At 44.5% G+C, this 26996-nt stretch overlaps 1 protein-coding gene across 1 annotated transcript in view; it reads right to left on the reverse strand.

Annotated features, from left to right (window-relative positions):
• The window catches only part of LOC124595302 (PDF receptor-like), a gene marked incomplete at its 3' end in the record, with an annotated part of 401917 nt that extends 385525 nt beyond the window's left edge, over window positions 1-16392 (reverse strand). Inside the window, exon 1 of the mRNA XM_047133989.1 lies at window positions 16166-16392. The remainder of the gene's footprint in view (window positions 1-16165) is intronic.
• Window positions 16393-26996: the final 10604 nt, after the last annotated feature.

Genomic DNA, 26996 nt, shown 5'->3' on the forward strand with positions numbered 1-26996 from the left:
ATGATGATGAGGAGGACAACACAACACCCAGTCCCTGAGCAGAGAAAAATCTCCGACCCAGCCGGAAGTCGAACCCGGGCCCATTGGCATGACAGTCCGTCACGCTGACCACTCTTTTTTCTTTTTTCTTTTTTTTACCGGTATTGTTCGTTGCGTTTGGTCTGGGCGGACGTCACAAGACATCCGTTCAAGTTTATCGTTGATTCCTTTACTTAGTTTTTTTATGACTGAGGGCGAGCAGGCCTCTGACCGAACACGCTGCGCTACCGTGCCAGAAACCACTCAGCTACAGGGGTGGACATGGTTGCTGATGACCCTCAGGGATAAACACTCTCGTGTGGACACGCCGTTTCTGTGGCATCAGGAAGGTGCGCCGGCCCACATCGGATAAACCTGGCGGATTATCGACGAAGGCCGTTACGCTAACCATCCTGAATGTGGTTTTCAGGCGGTTTGTACACCGTCCTGGCGTCGTATCAGTGGCTACAGGAAGGGCAACCTGGCACCCCAAATCACTGAAATTGCCAAATTCAATAAGCGACATGCCGTCCCCTCAGGACAGTAGAAGAGAAGGAAGGTTATGATTGTTCGCATCTGTCCGAAAATGTTCCACGCTCTAAGCAAAGGTCTTAAATTTGTCAATTGCACCATAACACACTACCAAATATTTAGGTCAACAAAGATTAAATTAGTATGTTTTTTGAGGCAGATAAGAAAGAATATAGAGGGTACTTTTTTCCACCTTGTACAAACCCTAGGGATTGATCGATGAGAGAAAATGGAACAAAAAATACATGGATTCCATGCTTGACGCCATTTATTCAATCATACTTTGTTACAACGACTGCGGTCTAATTCGAGCAGTACCATGCAGCCAAACGTACAGTATGCATGGTTTCCTACCAGAAGGTGGCACTGTTCGTCTCCTGCCACAGTAACCGGTAATGTTGTGTCCAATTCATTTCTCTTGCTGACTCACCTTATAGTGGCTGTGATACAGCGTTGTAGACAATGGTTCCGTGTTCGAACTGAGAGCTTGCCGACATGGTGTTTATTCTCGGAAAGGCAAATGGCAACTGTCGGCGGTTAGCAAGGTTGAATCGGGAGACCTGTCCCCGCCGACAAAAACGACAGCATTCAATGTCTGCAACAGTGTACTGCCGTTTGTCTGAGACAGTGTCATGAAGAACGTACCCGAAGTGATCGGACATCAGACTGTTAACACTGTGGAGGGCGACAGCCGCGCCGTGTCAGTACCAGGTAGTTGGCCTGCCAGTACGGGGTAAGCCAGACGACCGTGTGGAACGTTCTGCAGGACAATTGTTACTCCCCGTATCAGTTACAGCGTGTGCAGAGCTCACTAGCGACAGCCTTTCCACATCAGAAGCAGCTATGTCACTAGTTTTTTCACCAGGCAACTACCATTCCGGGATTAACGTCATCCACCCTATTCACAGATGAGACCGGTTCTACGCAATATTGCATCATGAACTTTCTTAACAGTCATCTGTGGGGCAGTATGCAGGACCCCCACGGTATGGTGACAGTATCGATGCAGCCGAAATCTGTGGGCCGGGATAATTGGCGATCGTATTTTGGGACCAGTCTTTCTTCCACGCCACATAACAGGCCGGAAATATGTTGTATCTTGCGGGTGATTTTGGCTCCTCTGCTGGAAAAAGTGTCACTGATGATTCGAAGGGTTATGTGGCTGCTACATGACGGTGCTGCAGCCCACTCCGCCTTTAACGTCTTGACGCATCTCAGTCGTGTCTTCTCCAGTCGATGGATCGGAGGAGGGGGTTCATTTGCTTGGCCTGCTCGTTCACCGAATCTCAACCGGCGGTATTTCTGCTTAAGGGGGCATCTCAAATGTATCCTGTATGCAGAGCCCATTCCAGATGTGGAGACACTGCAGCAGCATATTCATACTGCCTTTGACACTATTCGGATGTAACCCGACAGGCATGAAGGTATCGGACAGAACACGCCACGGCGCGTACACGCATGCGTTGAGGCTACCTGTTTCATACTCTTACGATGGAATAAAAGCAAAAGCAAGTCATAGGGTCTGTAAACCTAAGGTAGTTTTGTCGTCAATTCAACGGTTGCTTCGAACACCAAAGGGCGCAACTACGCTTTGTCCCTTTAATGGTTGTAAGTGGTTTCCTTCCTCTGACCACAGAAAATACTTAACCGGCTAGTTAGTAGTACGACTACAGGAATTACATATGTCTCAGGATGCTTTAGAATGAGTAATAAGGCCATCTGCAGCACGTTACTACAGGTTACCGCTTTTTAATGAGTAATTGCAGGAAATGTACTCGCAGCTGCGAATATGAATCACCTTCGAATGTACATTAGAAAGACGACAATGAAAGTTTGTGCCGGTCTGGCGCTCGAAACCCGGATTCCTGATTAACGCAAGCCGTCGCCTTAATCGCTTGGCCTATCAGTTTCACGAATCACGGCCAGACCCTAACTTTCAGATGCCTTCTTCCTCGTGTCACAACATGCACTCGCACGTTCCGTGTATTCCCGTCCAGGAAGGACTCATTTACTGTGAAGTCTAGGGCCTGATATTGTCGCTCATAAATACGAAACACCAGTGCCTGTGTTATTAAGAAGAACGATGTCATGTACCTTCGGACATGCATGCATTTCTCACTATAAGCGATCGATCGCCTTATCCACTTCGGCTATCCGTGCACGAATCACGGCCAGACACAAACTTCCATAAGACGTCTTCCTTGTGTCACAATTTCTGTCGTTATATACAGCCGACTGTGATTCATATTCGTAAATGCGTACAGATTTCCTGTGTATATTGATGACTGTAGACGTAGCACCGCCTGTTCTTTCGGACAGGCAAAGATCACTGCATCGTACTTCTCGGTAACGCTGGCACTGCTGTTTCGTAACGTATAACTGTTGCAAACATACAATATAAAAGTCATCACTGCATAACATGTCCATGGCAAGAATATGAGAAACCGCTCCGTATTCCCAAAATTACACTACTGGCCATTAAAATTGCTACACCACGAAGATGACATAATACAGGCGTGAAATTTAACCGAGAGGAACAAGATGCTATGATATGCAAATGATCAGCTTTTCAGACCATTCACACGAGGTGGAGACCGGTGGCGACACCTACAACGTGCTGACATAAGGAAATTTTCCAACCGATTTCTCACACACAAGCAGCAGCTGACCGGCGTTGCCTGGTGAAACGTTGTTGTAATTCCACGTGTAAGGAGGAGAAATGCGTACCATCACGTTTCCGATTTTCATAAAGGTCCGATTGTAGCCTATAGCGATTGCGGTTTATCGTATCGCGACATTCCTGAGTCAACAGATGGGGACGTTTGCAAGACAACAACCATCTGCACGAACCGTTAGGCTACTTTGCAGCAGCATGGACTATCGGCTCGGAGACCATGGCTGCGGTTACCCTTGACGCTGCATCACAGACAGGAGCGCCTGCGATGGTGTACTCAACGACGAACGTGGGTGCACAGTTGCCAAACATCAATTTTTAGGATGAATCCAGGTTCTGTTTACAGCATCGTGATGGTCGCATCCGTGTTTGGCGACATCGCAGTGAACGCACATTGGAAGCGTGTATTCGTCATAGCCATACTGGCGTATCACCCGGCGTGATGGTATGGGGTGCCATTGGTTACACGTCTCGGTCACCTCTTGTTCGCATTGACGGAACTTTGAACAGTGGACGTTACATTTCAGATGCGTTATTACCCATGGCTCTACCCGTCATTCGATGCCTTCGAAACAGTACATTTCAGCAGGATAATGTACGACCGCATGTTGCAGGTCCTGTACGGGCCTTTCTGGATGCAGAAAATGTTCGACTGCTGCCCTGGCCAGCACATTCTCCAGATCTCTCACCAATTGAAAACGTCTGGTCAATGGTGGCCGAGCAACTGGCTCGTCCCAATAAGCCAGTCACTATTCTTGATGAACTGTGGTATCGCGTTCAAGCTGCATGGGCAGCTATACCTATACACGTCATCCAATCTCTGTTTCACTCGATTCCCAGGCGTATCAAGGTCGGTATTACTGCCAGAGGTGGTTGTTCTGGGTCCTGATTCCTCAGGATCTATGCACCCAAATTGCGTGAAAATGTAATCACATGTCAGTTCTAGTATAATATATTTGTCCAATGAATACCCGTTTATCATCTGTATTTCTTCTTGGTGTAGCAATTTTAATGGCCAGTAGTGTACTTAGTAACACTTGGAAGAGAAATAAAAAAGGTGTTTCTGGCAGTAAGAAGCAAATCGCTGGCACTATGAGCGTATGTGATTCGTAATTCGCAGAGTGATTTTAGCTGAGCATCGGTGCAGGAGTCGATCTCGATCCGTACCTTTCAAGGACAACAGCTTTGTTATCTAATGACTACACGCCATCCAACTCTACACCACGAAATGAAAGTTTCAGTTTTCCAATGACTCTCTTCGCATTATAACCTTCTGCGCTCTGCGTCTCCTTTTTCCTTTCTCACGCTTCAGACACATTGAATTTGTTACGATGCTTTCTTTGATGCAGATCATGGACTACGCTTCTTAATTTACAAAGTCAAGTTGTTCAGAATGAGGAGGGAAAAAAAGTGTATGGAGCGAGCAGAATCTGAAACACTTTTCAACCCGAGTCGGTAATCTGAGTGGTTGCTTCTGAGTAAATAAATAAAAAATAGGCGTAAGGGAAAAGAAAAACATGATAAAATTTGGCCTCAAGCTCGCTCTCGTAGCGGCCGAAAAGGCGCAGAGCGCTTAATGCCGCTGGCAGCTGCTGCCGGATGCTGCCTCTGCTGTTCGTTACGAGGCCAGGGGAAGCAAGCAGCACCACTCTGCGCAGAGCACCTCATCGGCCCCTCTCAAGCAAATCTACAGATCAGTTCCGCGAGCGGCAGCTAGATACGCCACTGCTGTCTACGCTGTCGACCGTTCACGTGCAACCAACAGCACGTACGACACGAAGCAGATATAAAACAATGTGTGTGACTGAACCACATTTTTTTACTGTTTCGAGGAGACAATTTGTATATTTTTTTCATATTCTACTCACAATTCAAGACTGAAAACACAAGAAGTTGTAAGTGTCAAATCTCTCATTTCTAAGAAGAACGAAAAGACAATCCAGTATCTCTGTTTGTACGTAACTGATTTGTATCCGAAAGTTTGAAAAGCTGTTCAGGTACCGCAGAAATATATTGCTTACAGCATCGCCCAAAAAATGAGATACATTAGAAAATATGTACTTTTTATAAACGTTCTAAGTGCCGCAACCGATAACCGACCGGTTCTAGGTGCCAATAAGTAAGTTTCTACGTGGTAATTAACGCCAAGAAGAAATAAGGAACCAGAAATTCTTAATAACGCTGTTTATTTACACAAACAGCGCCGTTACCGGCTGTTCACGACTAAATTAAAATTGTTGTTGTTTGTATTTATTGTCGACTGTTTCTTCCTACAGCTAATGTTGCTCTAAAAAATATAATTATTAAAAGTGAATAGTTGCTGCTTTGTCCATTGCACGACTAAGTATGTATTTTGTATACAGCCACGATCTCAAGAACGTCAATTTTCAGCAAAATATTATGAAAAAGGATTTGGTTCCAAATGTCGTTAATACTGAGGCACTGTGTTCTATTTGTGATGATAGAAGTGCAGAAATTTAACTAATAGAACAGAAGCTAACAAAAACCACTCCTCACGTCTTTTACACGTCCGAACCCTAGATGTACACATAGGTTCGTCAAAGACCATGTGATATGTATTACCGCATCTTTGAAAGACTTTATCCACGGTTTGGCACCTCCATCCAGTCTACGGTGATGCAAGCGATTAACTAGAGCAAAAAACACTGAAAACGCATTTTTTCAAGAAAAACTGAACTTAAAACATTTTACACTGCCACTCTTCAGTCGTTTTTCCGATTTTCAGAGCACGATCGCTCTACTTGTTTAAATTCCACACAATCTCTTTGTTTTTGTTCACAGATATATAAATACTAACATATACCATGTACAAATCTAAAAGTAAAATGCATGTGGCAAGATTAGACACTGATATCTAAGTTTATGTAAAGCCTCTAAATATTTTTTAAAATGTGGCTATATATTCCCATAATCCCTAATGATCTCTGTAATAAATAGTCTTTATAAATATTTGAGCATAATTTTTACTGAATTTCTGCATATCTACTAATGGCCCTTTTAACGCTGAAGAATATGTTTATAAGAATCCTACTGCTTCAACAGAGTGGAAGATTCAGATTTGTGAAAAAGGATTATGAGAAAGAGATCACCAAAATTGTGCTCATTAGTTGCAGACGGAGTTTATAAGCACATAAACTGGGTAAAATGCAGTATGTGTTAATGAACGTATCTGTACGGCATTCGTTTTGCTGTTGACGTGCTATAGTTCGTATACAGTTCAAGTTAACTTCAACATAGAAGACATAATACAAAAAGTCCAAAAATAATCTTGACAATAGACCAAAATTATATACAGCTACTGCACTGAAAAGAGAAAACTGGAAATTGACAATGATGACATAGAAATAATGGATGACTTTCTCTATGTAGGGTAGCAGAAGGTGTTAATTAGAGGGACAGGGCAAAGAGTAGAATGTTCTGCATTGCTTTTGGTAGACAAAATACTTATCAAGCGTATGTCTCCGATGGGTCTGAAGAGTAATGAGTATGATCACCGTGTGATAAATGTCTTAAAGTAATGGAGAGAGAAATAGTCGTTTCATGTGGAAACCATTCAAAAAAAGTGTTAGAATTACTACAGATTAGCGTACTGGAAAATACCAAAAGGAAAATAAAAGAAATGGATGAAAGGACAGGCTGGAGGGAAATCTATAATTATGATTGCAAGGCACATGAAATCAAGGTGAAGAAATTACAAAGCCAGCCAACTATATGGTTTGTATGAGAGCTTCTGTAAAATTTGGAAGTCAGAAGACGAGGTACAGCAGAAGTAAGGCTGTGAGGTTGCGGCGTGAGTCGTGCTTGGGTAGCTCAGTTGGTAGAGCACTTGCCCGCGAAAGGTAAAGGTCCCGAGCTCGAGTCGCGGTCCGGCACACAGTTTTTATCTGCCAGGAAGTTTCATATCTGGTAGTTATTGTGTAAAATTTTCCTTCATCTCCAGATGAAGAAAATAATCTTCAATGGCATGATTTTTGACACGGTTAGAGGATCGTAAAATTTTCTGTCGGGTGAGTGAAATAAGACTGACCCAGAAAACACTCCATTATCCTAAGTATCAGCAAGATTCACATCAGGAGGCCCCATAATCAGTTCCTGGTACTGACAGGGAATTTTTCTCAGTGGAACGACTGGAACAGGGAGCACTCAGCCTCTCGAGGCCATTTGAGAAGCTATTTGAATCATAAGTAGAGTCTAGAACGTCTGCAAATCCGATAACGGCCGGAGGGAGGTGTGCTGACCACACACCATTACACATCGCGTTTTCTAAATGACTCCAGTTGGTTGAGGATGACACGACGTTCAGTCGGTTCCAACTAGTCCATCTGAGACCAGGAGGGCGGAGCTTTACTTTGGCTTGGAAGATAGGCAACCCTGCTTACGTATTCGGCCTTGGATGATGTAGACTGTGTTGCCTATCTTAGGGTTAATAAAGTAAACTAAGAAAAGGAAAGGAAACAGAAATATAAAGAAAAAACGCACATCGAAGGAATTATCCGAATGGTAGCGATGATGTAGATGTACAGACAAACCTATGATGACAATTTCAGAGAAACTGGATGATTTATATAAGAGAAATAGCTTCACAAAGTGAGCAACTCATTAACGCGTTAGTCCACCTGTGGCCATTTTGCAAGCGGTTATTTGGCTTGACATTGACTGATGGAGTTGTTGGGTGTCCTCTAGAGGGACATCGTGCCAATTTCTGTCCAATCCCGAACTGATTGGTGGTCCCTGCCCATAATACTCCATATGTCATCATTTGGGGAGAATCCGGCTCTTCGCTGGCTGAGGATCTGGCGAACACGAAGACAAACAATAGAAGCCCCGTCGTGTGCGGGCAGGCGTTATCTAGCTGAAGTGTAAACCCATTTTGGTTCGACATAAGATCAACAAAACGGGGTGTAGAATAACCTCGACGTACCGGTGCAGTGTAAGGCTGTCGTGGGCGACAACCGAATGGGAAGTGCTATAAAAACCAAAGTTCTCAGGCGGTACTGCGGGCGGCAATCACGTTGGTATCCCACCATTACCCGGCGCGCCTCCAGAGACGTTTTCGGCCTGTAATCTCATTGAGTGGTGTCGAACTGAGCCCCGAAGAGCAGCGAAGACCCGTCTGGAGGTGCCACGGACGTTGGTAGGATACCAAACTGACTGTCGGCTGCCTTACAGACCGACATACGGGAGTGATGGTCCGGGGTATCACTTCTTTTATAGCAGGACTCCTTTGTCTGTCATCCACGACAGCCTTACAGCAAAGCGGTATGTCGACGATATTCTATGCCCCGTTTTGTTTCCCTTCATGGAAAGCCAGCATGGGCTTCCATTTCGGCAGGATAACACCCGCCTCCATACGGCGAGGGTTTCTACCGCTAGTCTTCGTGCTTGCCAAAACCAACTTTGGCGAGTGAGATTGCCGGATTTGGGCTAACCGAAACAGCTGGGAGCATTATAGGCGGGGCCCTATAACTAGCTCGCGATTTTGACGATCTAACGCAATAATTGGACAGAGATTGCACGATGTCCCTCAGGAGGACGACCAGTCATTACCAACTCGAATAACTATTTGCCTAAGGGCCAGAGGTGGACCAGCGCTCTTTAAAATAAATTATCCACTGTTTCTGAAGTTGTTATCACGTGCATTTTCACATGTGCATCATATCCATCGATTTCCGTCCCATTCGGATTATTCCTGTTTGGTGCGTCGCCTTTTTCTTTCATCTTACGGTGCAGTTTCCGGGCCAGTTTTATTTTGCACATCCTGTACAAGGACACCGCCGCGAAAAACTTTAACGTCAAAGGAAGTCTTCATTGGATTCCAAGAGATAAGAGAATATCTTGACTACTGCCTAATGTAAGGTAGGGAGGTAATAGAATCATTTTGGATGAGGAACAGAAAGAAGGTCAGCAACGGTCGTAGTATCATCTGTCTGTCTGTCTTTTTTATTGCATTGCAAAGATTATAATATTTCGTTAAAACCGGAGGACGCCCAGTTGGCTGATGACGCCGAGGAATCTACCTGCATTACCGACTGAGATGATGTAGTGTTGAAGACATCACCATTAGTGGCAGTATTATACAGCAGGTGCTAAACCAATTATAAAAATAAAGGTGACATTCCATCACCAGGGTATCGTAACTGTATGTTTATTTTAGACTCTCAGTTGATATTCTTTTGCTGCTTTTTTGAGTCATTTCATCTGGGTGGTCTGATGCGCCCCACCACAAATTCCTGTCCTGTGCCAACCTCTTCATCTCAGAGCAGCTCTTGCAACCTAAGTAGTCAACTATTTCCTGGATGTATTGCAATCTTTGTCCTGCTATACAATTTTTGACCTCTACCGCTTCCTGTAGTGTCATGGAAGTCATTCCACGCCGTTTTAACAGATATACTACTATTCTGTCCCTTGCTGTTGTCGGTGTTCTCCATACATTTCTTTGCTTGCCGATTCTGCGGAGAAACTCCTCATTTTTTATCTTATTAGCCCACATAATTTTCAAAATTCTCCTGTAGCACCTCATCTCAAATGTTTGTATTCTCTTTTGCTCCGGTTTTCCCACAGTCCTTGTTTCACTACCATACAACGCTGTGCTCTAAACGTATGTTGTTAAACTACGTATGCTGTTAACGTATGATGCTAAACAACCAGTCAGATAGTCCCAACTATAGGTTGCCTGCCAAAGAGCTTCCAGGAGTGAGAAGTAGACGACTTTCACTATTGCATATAAGCAGTCACTAAATTTAAAAAGCAGTCAATACACTCATTACTGTTATAAGAACTTATATTTCCCGTAGTTTCCTCCAGAGATGCTAATGCTGCGAAAATTCATTTCAAAAAACGTGAAGATCACGTTCGATATCCATTTAACTGTACCCTCGTGTTAGTCAGTACAATCGTACGTTAAAGGTTTCACGCAGTAAGTCCAACATTAAAGTTGCCGAAATTAGAAACTGTATGTATATCTTTATGCAGCACAGCTCACGGCTCGCAATTACCCAGATTATTTTCAACCTACTATTGAAGAATAACACTTACCTGTTTCCAAAAAACGTACACATAAAGTAAACCTTTTCGAAACTTTTTCTCTCGAACACCACCACAAACTAATGCCATGTTAAAGTCTATTGCCTACTAATTTTTCCCTGTTTACGAAGCAAAGCTTCAGCATCAGGCATAAGATTTTAAGTTATTCTTCATCTACTGCTTGCTGTGTTTGCAACACGTATATCATTGAACTCACCTGCAAAATTACATTATTGCACGGCATAGGAGGGGACACCGTAAAGTAAGTTTCATATTATTACTACGGACGAGTAAGTTTCCACTATAAAGTGGCCCAGACACATGACACTGTTTTTCAACATAGTTACTGCTTCTCTGTAAACAATGATCGGAACGTACAACAAGGCATTCATTTCCTCGACGAGAGAAATTCAGTCATGGAGCCATTCGAGAAACGCTGTGTGAACGCACTCATCTATGTAAAAATTTCTTCCACCACAGATGTTCTTTCATCCTAGCGATAAGACGAAAATCGTGTGGGGTAAGACGTCGTCTTCCCGGCTAGCACCTCAACGTCTATGCAGCCTCGTCCGAATTGTTTGCACTATTTCTCTACGGATGGACGCGACCTTGCCTTTGGTTCACACACCGCGAAAGTTTTACGACGATTTTGTGTGCAGTTTAGACGTTTTTGCGCACAAGAATCGTATAGGGACACCGCAACTTTGGAGTAAGTTTCCAGTTTCCGTGCCATTTCACATTCATACTGCGATGCAGCTGTTATCCGTACCGCAACAGAAATATGTCTGCAAGCAACCCGAAATTCGTCGTCCCGTCTGACAATGTATATCCCTGCACAGCGGTCTAAGCGTAGAACGACATGGCAAGCATACTTTCTGGCCTCCCTACGTAGTTCAAGATACATGACGTCATAGAAACTGGGTGCCGTGGGAAACTAGCTATTGTTAACACGGAGCGCAAATTACCCAAGATATAAACATCCCGTGTTTGATGGTGAGAGCACTTACCGACTTGCAACAAATTTTAAACGTAATTTCAGGCATTTTCTAAAAATTGTCTCTCGTAGAGATCCGCACAGTTATGAATGGCGAACGACTTAACGCCATTTCACAGTTCATGCCACAACAACTCAGCGTCAAACACGATGTTCCAGTTTAATATTTTTATACAGCTAACTCTATATGCTACTCGTTTTGTAGACAGTATGCGCAGATGCCACTGAAGATACATACAAAGTCGTGAAACTGATCTACAGACGGCAGTTCGGTTCTTTAAATACTCGGAGTTGCAGGGGAAGGGTGGGGGTTAATGGTGTATTTTAAATTACGACTAGTTCCTTTCATTCAGTACAATATACAGATCACTGTAGTCGCTAACAGTGACTAGTTATTTTTTTAATTAAAAGAAGGTCGAAGTTATAAGCTTACATCAAAAGAAAATACGTCACGACAAACTATTGCTGTCAGATTGTAATGGTGCAACGCATATTACTGTTGTAACAACGTATATGTCATATACTTACCCAGTGAAATGGATGCCGCAAAGATTCATTTCTAGAAACGAGATCACTTTCGTTATCCACCTATCTATCCTCTTTTTAATCAGCTACTGGTCCATCAAAATGGTTCAAATGGCTCTGAGCACTATGGGACTCAACTGCTGAGGTCATTAGTCCCCTAGAACTTAGAACTAGTTAAACCTAACTAACCTAAGGCCATCACAAACATCCATGCCCGAGGCAGGATTCGAACCTGCGACCGTAGCGGTCTTGCGGTTCCAGACCGCAGCGCCTTTAACCGCACGGCCACTTCGGCCGGCCGACTGGTCCATCTCTTGCAGAATCGACGTCACCCGAACAATAAACAGTTGATTACTTATCTCTTCTTCTTCCCTCCGCACCTCCACAGCGAAGTCTTAGGAACACACGACATCTCTACCAAATCGACAGTGATAGCGCTGTAATGGTAACGCACTGTACTCGTATTCGAGAGGACGGATGATGAAACCCAGAGTTAGGTTATCTATAATTTCCCTATATTGAGAGGTCTTTAGGAAAGGTTTGGCCTTTACCATTCACATCTTCCCTCAACTGGGACTTGTGCAACGTGTCCAGTGAAAACGCCATCGACGGGATGCTAAACAGTTGCATTTGAATTCGTAAAGACACAGTGATAACAATGAAAGTTGTGATGAAGGTCACTCTGTCATTTTTCTAGTGGAATGAAGCTTTTCTGGAAGACAACGTACGGTTCCCTCTGTAAGGATAAATACGAAATCAGTGTTTGTTCCTTCAGCGAACTGGCTACGAATTGCCATGGTCGTTGCTCGTCAAGGTCATTCGTAGTAGCTACGATTTCAGTCTGTTTACTATGAAACAGAATGATAGTCTCATAAGCGCAACACAAAATTCCTAGGAATTTTGAAATTACCTTCACGCTTACATAAAAAATTTTCTGTTGATAAAAGCCACGTGTTGTTAAATATGAATTAAGAACGCAGGAGTTTATACTTCTCACTAGTCTTATTGACACGGTACTACCACAGTGTATGCTTGAAAGAAGACAATTATTAGCTTAAGTGACACGACTTTTATTTTTACTCCAGGGGTCTACGGCCGACGCGAAATGAATTAAATTAAATTACGGCTTTATCGTTGCGCCGCAAATATCAGTAATATTACTCCGCAAACAGCTGCCCCTCCAGTGAACACGCGCGCACTGTCGATTGGTTTCAAACGAACGGTTCATTAACCTTTATCAAGAAAAAAATTAATATCATTTCAAGTACTGACGTCGGTAAATTACACCACGAAGGCGAAAATCCCTTTCGAGAGCATACAGTGGCACTGTAGCCAGGACAATGACCTACTATGCGTAAGGAGGGCAGCACGGGATCCGGCTATTGAGCCACTCACAGGATTACAGTTGCATCAAATCAAGCGAATCTCTGCACGGGAGTTTTTAGACAGTCGTACCCATTGCCTTCTTCATTTTCCATTTAAGTGACGTCTACGCATCTGCCCACCTCCACATCTACATCGTGATAGGTCTACATGCTTCGCAAGTCACCATATGGTGCTTATCAAAGAGGGCCTTGTACCGCTATCAGTCATTCCCTTTCCTGTTCCACTCGCTAATAGAGCGAGAGAAAAACGGCTGTCTAGTATACCCCCACAAGAGCCCAAAGTTCTCCTAATTGCGTGGTCGTTACGCAAAATGTACGTTGAGGGCAATATTATCTTCCTGCATTCAGCATCAAATGTTCATTCTAAGTTTTCTGACTAGTGTTCCTGTAAAATAACGTCGCCTTCCCTGGAGAAATTCCCCTTTGGATTCGAAGTATCTCCGTAATACCTGCGTGCTGTTCGAAGCTTCTGGTAACAAATCTAGCAGCTCGCCTCTGAGACACTTCAATATCTTACTATAATACGACCGGATGTGGATACCAGACACTCGATATCTAATCAAGAACAGATCGCACTAGAGTCCAGTGTGTGACCCCTTGCGGGACCACACTTTTCTAAAATTCTCGTTACCACACTGCACTCGCATTCGGGAGGACGACGGCTCAAAACGGCCATCCTCATTTAGGTCTGAGGAATGGCGGTATGGTTCCTCTCAAAGGGGACGGCCAACATCCTTTCCTATCTTTGACAAAATCCGATCTTGTGCTCCATCTCTAATGGCGTCGACGTCGATAGGAAGCTAAACCCAATCTCCTTTCCTTCCTTCCTTCTAAAATTCTCCCAAGAAACCGAAGTGGACTATTCTCCTTCCCTACTACAGACCTCCAACGTTCGTTCCACTTCATATCGCTTTGCAACATCTCGCCTAAGTATGTAATCAATAGGATAATAGGATTACGACAAGCAGTAGACTACTAACGCTGTATAGGTGTATTAAGGTATCGTTTTCCCTACCTTTTTTTTTACATTTGGAGCAACCTACCATTCTTCACAACAACTAGAAACTTCTGAGAGCTCTTTTACGAGTCTTAGCACATAACTTCATTGAGTGCAACATTTTCGTTGTAAAGTAACAAGTACACCCAACTAAATAGTAGCGCCCATGGACCCATTTTATCATCAACTGCGCTCTTCAACTTTTTTGTGAATATACTTCTGGGAAAATATTGATAGGAATACACCCTATGGACTCTGGAGTTATCAGGGATGAAATAAAACGAATGAACCGTTACCTACGATGGAATGAATAGCGTCTTGGGAAGAGATTATTACATGATCATCAAACTATGAAAAGCAAAGGTAACGGAGTGTAATGGAGTTAACTGAAGTGAAACCGAGGGAATGAGATCAGGAAATCAGGCCTGAAAGTAGAAAACGAATTTTGCCACTTGCGTAGGAAAATAAAAAATGGCGGCAGTACGTAGCAGGATATAAAACAGACATGTCAATGTTGAAACAACTCACCTGGAAAAAAAATTTAACTTATGGTATATATTTAAGTTCCAGGAATCCATTTTGTGAAAGTTTCTGAATTGTAGCCTAATATCGAAATGTAACGTGGACGTTAAACACAATAGGCAAGGTATAAAATAAGTTTTTGAAAAGTAGTGTGACACAATATTACGGAAAATTATGTATCTGGGTTTGAATAAAGTACTGAGTGAGAAATACAAGAGATCTAGGACGCATTAGCTCCGGAAAGATTTTCTTGAGATAGACTAACATCGACAGCTGCATCAAACCAGGTTCTGTATTGGTGACTTGAACAACAATGAACTATCACTTTCTGGTGAAAAATGATTAACATGTTACTTCAGAAATAATATACAGTTGACTGTGAGCATTATGCATGGCAATACTAATAGTTACTGTAGCCCCTGATTCAGATAGTATATAGGCGCTAGTACTGGCGTATGCTTTGAACTCTCACGTGTGCAAGTCCAGTGTTCTCTGTCGTTTCATTCGAAAATTTTTCTCGCTGCCATACGGGAAAGCTGTTGGTCAGAAAATAGATTCTGTAGGAACCTCGTTCTTTAACCAATGCTTTCTGGACATTTCAAAATACACTTAAAGCGACGACGTGTGATCAACTATTATTGGATCTGGATTATGTCTCTACGAACTTTCCCTCATTAACGCCTCCTTTGTCAGAAACTGTCTATTTCTATACTCAAAGACCACCACTGTGAACGACGCTGAGATCATTAAGAAATGAGAAAAAGCTTTAAGTCGTGTAACTGGTATCACAAAAACTTCAACAATGCGCCAAGACGTTTTATGGGACGGATTTTGGCGCATAGATATGAATTGTTTTAACTGGGACTACATAGTTGTAGTTTCTTAACATTTAAAACGAACGAAACTTGTTACTCGCTTCTGTTTACGAGGCCAGTCAGATGCCCTCCGTCGAGAAATTTATTTTTGGCGATAAACTATGAGAGACATGGATTATTAATAATTACTTAGGGCCGTGCTCCGAATGTATATCGAATAACTAATGTAGCTCTGTTATATGGAAGAATAATTGAAGCCAGATAAGAAAACAGAGCGACAAATAAGATGCCGTGTCTAGAGAAGATTTAGAGTTTCTCATTTCATAGGTTTGTTTTCCTATAATCTTACCGTGGCTACATAACCTCCACTGTACCTACTTCAAATTCGAAAAAGAAAAAGTACTGGCAACAGGAAAACAAGGCCAAAAGATAAGACAGTGATATCACAGTTATGGATTCATTGACGATCACCAAAAACTGCCCCCAAAATTCTACTTCTGTGCATTCAGTGCTGAGTCACAAACAATTGCGTGACGAGCTGTCTGAAGTAAACCAGTACACGAATGCGGGCACATATTTCATAGTATGCTCCCGTGGTGCAATTTTCACATTGGCAGAATACCGACATGCGAATCTGGAAGGATAAGACAGATGGCTTACCTGCCGCCTCTATATAAACATGATGTAGCACCGGTAATTCGAAGGATCAAATGCAGAAGCTACGCAGACTTATTCTAAATGACGTATCCTAGTTAAACCAGTCTGCCGCACTCGAGATCGACTTCGCTGGCCAGTGGGTTTCAGGACGAACCGGCCTTCTGCCGCCAGCGGTGCGCCTCGACTCCGGCATACGAACCGGGGACCGCCGGACGTATCCCTCGGCGTGTGCACCCCGCAGCGGCTACGGAGCAACTGATCCCATGTTGCGTCCGCTGCTGGGAGTCGCGACAGCTGGAGATCGCGTGGAGGGGGCGTCAAGCGGCCCGTCCCGAGGGCGCATGCGCGCCGATGTTCGGGAATGCAGCCGAGCGCATGCACCTTCCGATCCCGATTTTGGAGGGGGATCGGTCTCTTCGACCATTATCAAGAGCCCATGAGTAGTCCGCTTTCAGGTATACGCGTCCAGCGGAAGTATACTGTCATTCCACTACAGTCTACATCTACATCCACATGATTACTCTCCAATTCACACTTAAGTGCCTGGCAGAGGGTTCATCGAACCACAATCATACCATCTCTCTACCATTCCACTCCCGAACAGCGCGCGAGAAAAACTAACACCTAAACCTTTCTGTTCGAGCTATGATTTCTCTTATTTTATTTTGATGATCATTCCTACCTATGGAGGTTGGGCTCAACAAAATATTTTCGCATTCGGAAGAGGAAGTTGTTGACTGAAATTTCGTAAATAGATCTCGCCACGACGAAAAACGTCTTTGCTTTAATGACTTCCATCCAAACTAGCGTATCATATGTGCCACACTCTCTCCCCTATTACGTCACAATACAAAACGAGCTGCCCTTTTTTTGCACCCTTTCGATGTCCTCCGTCAATCCCACCTGGTAAGGATCCCACACCGCCCAGCAATATTCTAACAGAGGACGAACGAGCGTAATGTAAGCTGTCTCTTTAGTGGTCTTGTTGCATATTCTAAGTGTCCTGCCAATGAAACGCAACCTTTGGCTCGTCTTCCCCACAATATTATCTATGTGGTCTTTCCAACTGAAGTTGTTCGTAATTTTAACACCCAGGTACTTAGTTGAATTGACAGCTTTGAGAATTGTACTATTTATTGAGTAATCGAATCCCAACGGACTTCTTTTGGAACTCGTGTGGATCACCTCACACTTTTCGTTATTTAGCGTCAACTGCAGCCTGCCACACCATACAGCAATCTTTTCTAAGTCACTTTGCAACTGATACTGGTCTTCGGATGACCTTACTAGACGGTAAATTACAGCCTAAGAGAACTGATCAGATTGTCACCCAGGTTATTTATATACACTACTGGAAATGGAAAAAAGAACACATTGACACCAGTGTGTCAGACCCACCATACTTGCTCCGGACACTGCGAGAGGGCTGTACAAGCAATGATCACACGCACGGCACAGCGGACACACGAGGAACCGCGGTGTTGGCCGTCGAATGGCGCTAGCTGCGCTGCATTTGTGCACCGCCGCCGTCAGTGTCAGCCAGTTTGCCGTGGCATACGGAGCTCCATCGCAGTCTTTAACACTGGTAGCATGCCGCGACAGCGTGGTCGTGAACCGTATGTGCAGTTGACGGACTTTGAGCGAGAGCGTATAGTGGGCATGCGGGAGGCCGGGTGGACGTACCGCCGAATTGCTCAACACGTGGGGCGTGAGGTCTCCACAGTACATCGATGTTGGCGCCAGTGGTCGGCGGAAGGTGCACGTGCCCGTCGACCTGGGACCGGACCGCAGCGACGCACGGATGCACGCCAAGACCGTAGGATCCTACGCAGTGCCGTAGGGGACCACACCGCCACTTCCCAGCAAATTAGGGACACTGTTGCTCCTGGGGTATCGGCGAGGACCATTCGCAACCGTCTCCATGAAGCTGGGCTACGGTCCCGCACACCGTTAGGCCGTCTTCCGCTCACGCCCCAACATCGTGCAGCCCGCCACCAGCGGTGTCGCGACAGGCGTGAATGGAGGGACGAATGGAGACGTATCGTCTTCAGCGATGAGAGTCGCTTCTGCCTTGGTGCCAATGATGGTCGTATGCGTGTTTGGCGCCGTGCAGGTGAGCGCCACAATCAGGACTGCATACGACCGAGGCACACAGGGCCAACACCCGGCATCATGGTGTGGGGAGCGATCTCCTACACTGGCCGTACACCACTGGTGATCGTCGAGGGGACACTGAATAGTGCACGGTACATCCAAACCGTCATCGAACCCATCGTTCTACCATTCCTAGACCGGCAAGGGAACTTGCTGTTCCAGCAGGACAATGCACGTCCGCATGTATCCCGTGGCACCCAACGTGCTCTAGAAGGTGTAAGTCAACTACCCTGGCCAGCAAGATCTCCGGATCTGTCCCCCATTGAGAATGTTTGGGACTGAATGAAGCGTCGTCTCACGCGGTCTGCACATCCAGCACGAACGCTGGTCCAACTGAGGCGTCAGGTGGAAATGGCATGGCAAGCCGTTCCACAGGACTACATCCAGCATCTCTACGATCGCCTCCATGGGAGAATAGCAGCCTGCATTGCTGCGAAAGGTGGATATACACTGTACTAGTGCCGACATTGTGCATGCTCTGTTGCCTGTGTCTCTGTGCCTGTGGTTCTGTCAGTGTGATCATGTGATGTATCTGACCGCAGGAATGTGTCAATAAAGTTTCCCCTTCCTGGGACAATGAATTCACGGTGTTCTTATTTCAATTTCCAGGAGTGTAGATCAGGAGCAGCAGAGGTCCCAGGAAGCTTCCCTGGGGGACACCTGATATCACTTCAGTTTCACTCGATGATTTGCCGTCTATTACTACGAACTGCGACCTTCCTGACAGGAAATCACGACTCCAGTCGCACAACTGAGACGATACCCCATAGGCCCGCACCTTGATTAGAAGTCGCTTGTGAGGAACGGTGTCAAAAGCTTTCCGGAAATATAGAAATACGGAATGAACCTCAGATCCCCTGTCGATAGCGGCCGTTACTTCGTGCGAATAAAGAGCTAGCTGCGTTGCAGAAGAACGTTTGAAATTGCTAGATGATGACGTCTGTGACTTAACGCTACAGTGCTGCCATATCAAATATCGCTCGGTTAAAGGCAACACGCAAACACGCTGGGTCACACAACGAGTGCTGTTCAGGTTATCATCGGGTATGGCGGGAACGCGACATCCTAAGGCCACAGCTGATTTTATGCGAGCAGTGACTGAACTGCGGCCGACGATGCGTTTTGTAGCCCTCAGTTTACATTCGTGTCCTAACCTAACCACATCATAGTGATGTGCGATGTAGGCTAGGAAACAGCGGCCAACAATCTGAAGCAAAACTAAAATCACGATCGCTTTGCTCTTGGCGATTACAGCTGACCGTCAAAGGCCAACTCAAGACAGAAAAAGAAATTCAGTTTCAGGGCTGAAAGCGAACTGCTACTTGTCGTTTTTGCTACGCGAGCTGAAGCGGTACCGATATATAACCAGTCCTGTTTGGAACCCATTTGCAAGGTATAGGCGACACAGGCAGATTCCAAAAGAAAGAAGAATGATAGGAAGAAAAACAACAGCAAATAAAAATATCAGCACGATGATGAAAATCATGTAACAGAAGATTAACATTTAAAAAAAAAAGATTGAAAGCAATTAATCGAAAATAATAACAGTCATTTTGGTACAGATTTAAAAGAGAAATGTACAGGCGTATACAATCTCCTGGCGATATTCGAGCCCGCATACATTTGCACTGCAAACTGTGTCGTTACCGCTGGGCTTTGGAACGCATTCACATTGTATGTTTATCTATAGAACCAGTTTCAACGGTCTGAGCACTACGGGACTTAACATCTGAGGTCATCAGTCCCCTAGAACTTAGAACTACTTAAACCTAACTAACCTAAGGACATCACACACAACCATGCCCGAGGCAGGATACGAACCTGCGACCGTAGCAGTCGCGTTCAAGAAAGGAAATAGCTTACAATACGTTAGTTCGTCCAGTCGTCTGTATGGGACTCTTACCAGTTGGGTCTGATTCAAGAGATTGAGAATGTCCAAAGTAGAGCGGCAAGATTCGTGACTGGTACATTTAGCCATCGCGAGAGCGTTACAAATCTCATAGAAAGTTCGAAGTGGGACACACTTGCAGATTGACGGCGCGCTAAACAGAAGGGGCTGCTCACTAAATTCCGAAATCTGATCTTTACCGAGGATGTAGAGCATATATTATCACCACTAACTTTCAAATCGAGCAATGATCACGATTCAAAGATACGGGAAATAAGAGCTGGTACTGAGGCGTTAAGACAGTCGTTTTTCCCTCGCGCGATCCGCATGTGGAACAAAGGGAAGGGGAAATATGACTTGGGCGCGAACTGTGCCCTCCGCCACACACCGCGTGGTGGCTAGCGGAGTATATATGTAGATATAGATGTAAAACTTTTCTCAATGATCTTACGAACTGTAAACCTCTGTAACTCTGCCTTCAAAAAGTTCGGTTTTACACCATGTTGTATGAAGTTCCATGTCGTCTGGTCGTATGAAGTTTACCTAATGTAGGGCGATCTCGGTGATGATATTTCAATATGTGAAGTCGAACCGTCTCTTCTATGAAAAAATCCAGTAGTGTTTGGCTAGTGGTGTGTACGAAATATTCGCGTTTCGTTATATCATTATATATATATACGAGGGCAGTTCAATAAGTAATGCAACACATTTTTTTCTCGGCCAATTTTGGTTGAAAAAACCGGAAATTTCTTGTGGAATATTTTCAAACATTCCCGCTTCGTCTCGTATAGTTTCATTGACTTCCGACAGGTGGCAGCGCTGTACGGAGCTGTTAAAATGGCGTCTGTAACGGATGTGCGTTGCAAACAACGGGCAGTGATCGAGTTTCTTTTGGCGGAAAACCAGGGCATCTCAGATATTCATAGGCGCTTGCAGAATGTCTACGGTGATCTGGCAGTGGACAAAAGCACGGTGAGTCGTTGGGCAAAGCGTGTGTCATCATCGCCGCAAGGTCAAGCAAGACTGTCTGATCTCCCGCGTGCGGGCCGGCCGTGCACAGCTGTGACTCCTGCAATGGCGGAGCGTGCGAACACACTCGTTCGAGATGATCGACGGATCACCATCAAACAACTCAGTGGTCAACTTGACGTCTCTGTTGGTAGGTCTGTCACAATTGTTCACCAGTTGGGATATTCAAAGGTTTGTTCCCGCTGGGTCCCTCGTTGTCTAACCGAACACCATAAAGAGCAAAGGAGAACCATCTGTGCGGAATTGCTTGCTCGTCATGTGGCTGAGGGTGACAATTTCTTGTCATAGATTGTTACAGGCGATGAAACATGGGTTCATCTCTTCGAACCTGAAACAAAACGGCAATCAATGGAGTGGCGCCACACCCACTCCCCTACCAAGAAAAAGTTTAAAGCCATACCCTCAGCCGGTAAAGTCATGGTTACAGTCTTCTGGGACACTGAAGGGGTTATTCTGTTCGATGTCCTTCCCCATGGTCAAACGATCAACTCTGAAGTGTATTGTGCTACTCTTCAGAAATTGAAGAAACGACTTCAGCGTGTTCGTAGGCACAAAAATTTGAACGAACTTCTCCTTCTTCATGACAACGCAAGACCTCACACAAGTCTTCGCACCCGAGAGGAGCTCACAAAACTTCAGTGGACTGTTCTTCCTCATGCACCCTACAGCCCCGATCTCGCACCGTCGGATTTCCATATGTTTGGCCCAATGAAGGACGCCATCCGTGGGAGGCACTACCGGATCATAAAGAAGTTATTGATGCAGTACGACGTTGGCTCCGACATCGACCAGTGGAATGGTACCGTGCAGGCATGTTGTGTAGCTAAAAGATTGGGGAATAGCCTGGTGTATTTCAATGCTGAATAAAACAACCCATGTTTCAGAAAAAAAAGTGTTGCATTACTTATTGAACTGCCCTCGTATATATATATATATATATATATATATATATATATATATATATGCATCTGTGTTGTTTTGGATGTGTTTATCATGTGTGGTGAAATGCGAGGACGAGGGATCCAAAAAAAAAAAAAAAAAAATGCCAGACACGAAGTTTTATGTGAACTGATCTGTTGTGGCACTTTGACAACAGCGAACAGTTCAGTTGTGACGTTGGGCGCTGTGACTGAAGGAAGACACCTCCAACATTTGAAGTCTGAACTATCAAGTAACTTTAATCAACTGTAGGCTAACAGGAAATAGTGTGAATCAAATTATTTCTCAGCGGGTAAGAACAAATGTTTCTAAATACTATATGACGGCCACAACTTAAACTGCGGAGAAAATGCAGCGCTCAGGATTGTTATTCACGCATGAAAATAACTTTTATGTACGTGGGACCACTGAAACATCTGGTTTCACTATATTGTTGTGAAGCGATATGCAGTAACAAAAATTTTGATGTCGAGTTTCTGTATTGTGTATTAAACCGTGGACCTAGAAACGAAGTAGAGGCTTCGTCCCGCCGTAAACCTCAGCGACTCACAGCCCCATAACAGGCGACAGCAGTCCACCCACCCCACCGCCACCCACAACCTCCCCCCCCCCCCCCCCAGTGGAACCCTCCTAGCCCCCCCCCCCCCCCGCCCTCCACGCGAACGTCTCATACCGGACGAGTGTAACGCCAAAAGTTCGCGTGGTAGAGTAATTATGGTGTACGCCTATGTGGAGCCAGTGTTTGCGCAGCAATCGCCGACGTAGTGTAACTGAGGCGGGATAAGGAGAACCAGCGCGCATTCGCCGAATTAGATGAAAAACCGCCTTAAAAACCATCCACAGACTGTCCGGCACACCGCACCCCGGATTTCTGTAGGGGAGCGGCACGCCTTCCCGCTCGGGAAGCAGCGTGTTAGACTGCGCTGCTAGCCGGACGGGCGATATCAAGTTTACATGACATTAGTATTACTCACAAATCAGAATAATTTCAAGTTAAAGGGAGGTGGACACAGCAAAATTTTAATGTAAATCTATTAATTAAAGTCTAACCATTTAACCATAAGTGGTTTCTGCCATGAACGACTATTTTAAGTAGCAGTGTCTTTCGCATGAAACCACGGATGGTATTGTAAGACAGACACATTTAGTGGTACACTCAGGTAGGCTCCGTACTTCTACCAATATAGTGAAATATATCAGTTGTATCTAGCTTTAAAAGCAGTTGTCGGTACGAATTTGAAAGAAAGTATATCTAAATCTCTGGAACGTAAATTTGAGTGTGTGCTATTGCTTTTGCGAGTAGTTTGGAGATGAGACCGCCATCACTGTATATGCTTTTTATTTACAACTACATTTTGTTTTAGGCATTATGAGTTTATGGAAGTTTCGAGATGTGGCATCGTCTCTAGGAAAAATGTGAAATTCCTTTTAAATATATCACGCGAGAGCATGGATAGTTGAATACTGGATGTCCCAGTGGCTCCTAAATAACTGGCTGCTTTTGTGGATTTCTTCTGGTATTTGTTGCTTAGTATCGTAATAATGGTTAATTTAGTGAAAAATTTTGAAAATAAAATAATTTTTTTTCACTCTAATGGTTGATACATAGCTTAACTGTTAACGATGCTTGTAATGTTGAGGCTACAGATACAAAGAAAGTTAATCTTAAAAAGTATCATTTTTTCTTTATTTTGCATAACTTAACTGCTTTGTCAGTCTCAAAGTACAGAATGTTCAGTCGGCGAAATCCTAAGATGTTTCACAATTAACCTAATCTTCCGAACACATGCTCAGCAGCGAGACAGTAGTTTGAAAAGAATGCAGGACACTTCAGAATACGTTACGCTTGTGCGATGTGTACATGAGACTAGCAGACGGTCTATGTTACCAGTAGTACATTCAACCTTAGTGGATTCACTGCTGTACCTCTATAATGGCGCCTGTCGGTCAACGATTGAAAAGCAAGGTACTTTTAATTCATAATATTGTTACTGAGCTCACTGATATCTATCTATTCCTCAGCGTCCGACGTACGTTATGTCCACATAAACCACAAAACCAGCAAAACCAAAGAAAATCAGAAATACACTGTAAGACAAAAGAAAGAGCGACGCACCACGAAACCGAATGGGACGAAAATCGGAAGATGTGATGCACACGTACAGAGAAACAAAAGATTAAAATTTTTAAAAAAATGAATAATTTATACAAGAGAATTCCTAAAAACATTCAACAGACAAGATTACTTAAACATGTCGTTATTTAGAACAACCATTTCGACAGACTTTGCTGTCATCTTCAGGTCTTAAAAAATCTTTTTGCTGTAAAACGTGTTCATTTTACATTGGATCTTACGGCAGGCTGCCATGTGAATAAACGTTAGACTCTCTGATAACTTTGTGTGAGGTCCAACGTAAAATTAACATATTTTTTAAGACCTGACGATGAAAGCGAATTCTGTCGAAACCGGTTGTTTTAAAAAGAAATATTTGTGCGATCCTGGCTATTGAATGTTTTTAGCAAGTAGAGCAGATATCTCCTTCGGGCCTCTCCAAAAAATTCAATCCGTATTCAAGAGAAGAATCTCCACAAGTTGAGCAAATCAATAACTTGTTGGTGCGCCTATGGCCCTTATACCAGCAGTTATTTAGTTTGGCATCAACTGATACATCTGTTGGATATCCTCCTGAGGGGCATCGTGCCAAATTCCATCCATTTCGACCGTCAGATCGTCGGAATCCCGAGCTGGTTGGAGGGCACTACCCATTGTGATCCAACCATTCTCATTTACGGAGATTCGGTGACCTTGCTGGCCAAGGTTAGTTTTGGCAAGCGCGAAGACAAGTAGCAGAAACTCTCGTAGTTTGACAGCGAACATTGTCTGGCTGAAATGTAATCCCAGGACAGCTTTCTATGAAGGGCAGCAAAATGGGGCGTAGAATATAGTCGACGAACCGCTGGGCTATAAGGGAGTCGCGGATAGCAACCAAAGGATGGTATCAAACAGCATCCCAAACCATCACTCCTGGTTCTCTGGCTGTATGGCGGGCGGTAGTCTGGTTCGTATCCCACTGCTGTCCCAGGCGTCCCCAGACAAGTCTTCGCTGGTCATTGGGGCTCAGTTCCAAGAGGAAGTCATCACTGAAGATAATTCTACTTCACTCATTGAGATTCCAGGGCGAATGTGCTCAACAGCACCGCACACTGGCGTGTTGGTGCGCAGAGAGCATAGGTAGTCGGTACGAGCGTCATTCTTATGCAACTGGCACGAAATCTGAGTAGAGGTCATCTTTCAGACACAGAAACACGCCTACCAACTTTCCATTATCTAACACAAATTCTTCTTGGTGTTTCGATTTTTCGTCGCAATAGTTCTTTTCACATTAGACTCAACGAGAGGTCAGATGAATCGAGGAAAGGAATTAAATAGACACTTTCAAAAGGACATCTCCTCGCCACAACACACAGGTAAAAATCATATATCATATAAATGTATAGTTGTGCAGAATACAAAAGTTTGTTCATAGCTTGAAAGAACTAAGTGAGTCTTCTTCAGGAGGAAAGTCTGATTTTGTTCCAAATGCGCTTTAACGTACAACTCAGGGACTAAAACGGCCTATTATCATGATGAATGCTGTAAACTTTTCATTAGAATTATTTGAGCTATTACTGTTCACTTCAATTTCATGCATGAAGCTGAATTGCTGTTCGACTGAATTACCTCTATTTTCTGTTTTGTATCATGTAGCTGGAATAGAAGTCAATGCCCAGTTTTCCCAGTAGATCAGTTATTGCGGTTGATAATACTGTTCAGAAATTTTGAATTTATCGAATTATTCGTCGCACTGACATTTCTTTTAAAACAGTCGCATGCACACTAGCGAGCTGTAGCATACACGTTATGTGAGGTTCAAATGGCTCTGAGCACTATGGGACTTAGAACTACTTAAACCTAACTAACCTAAGTACATCACACACATCCATGCCCGAGGCAGGATTCGAACCTGCGACCGCAGTGGTCGCGCGGTTCCAGACTGTAGCGTCTAGAACCGCTCGGCCAACCCGGCCTGCCTATGTGAGGTATACTTTGAGCAAAGAACTCAACTGCCTAACCTCACCTCCCCTACCACGCGTGGCACTTCGCAAGTGAGCCATCACCAGTGCTGCCGTCCATCGCTGTAGCGTCTCCACACATCGATATACACTCCTGGAAATTGAAATAAGAACACCGTGAATTCATTGTCCCAGGAAGGGGAAACTTTATTGACACATTCCTGGGGTCAGATACATCACATGATCACACTGACAGAACCACACGCACATAGACACAGGCAACAGAGCATGCACAATGTCGGCACTAGTACAGTGTATATCCACCTTTCGCAGCAATGCAGGCTGCTATTCTCCCATGGAGACGATCGTAGAGATGCTGGATGTAGTCCTGTGGAACGGCTTGCCATGCCATTTCCACCTGGCGCCTCAGTTGGACCAGCGTTCGTGCTGGACGTGCAGACCGCGTGGGACGGAGCTTCATCCAGTCCCAAACATGCTCAATGGGGACAGATCCGGAGATCTTGCTGGCCAGGGTAGTTGGCTTACACCTTCTAGAGCACGTTGGGTGGCACGGGATACATGCGGACGTGCATTGTCCTGTTGGAACGGCAAGTTCCCTTGCCGGTCTAGGAATGGTAGAACGATGGGTTCGATGACGATTTGGATGTACCGTGCACTATTCAGTGTCCCCTCGACGATCACCAGTGGTGTACGGCCAGTGTAGGAGACCGCTCCCCACGCCATGATGCCGGGTGTTGGCCCTGTGTGCCT

This window comes from Schistocerca americana, chromosome 2 (assembly GCF_021461395.2).
Source record: "Schistocerca americana isolate TAMUIC-IGC-003095 chromosome 2, iqSchAmer2.1, whole genome shotgun sequence".
Lineage (NCBI taxonomy): Eukaryota > Metazoa > Arthropoda > Insecta > Orthoptera > Acrididae > Schistocerca > Schistocerca americana.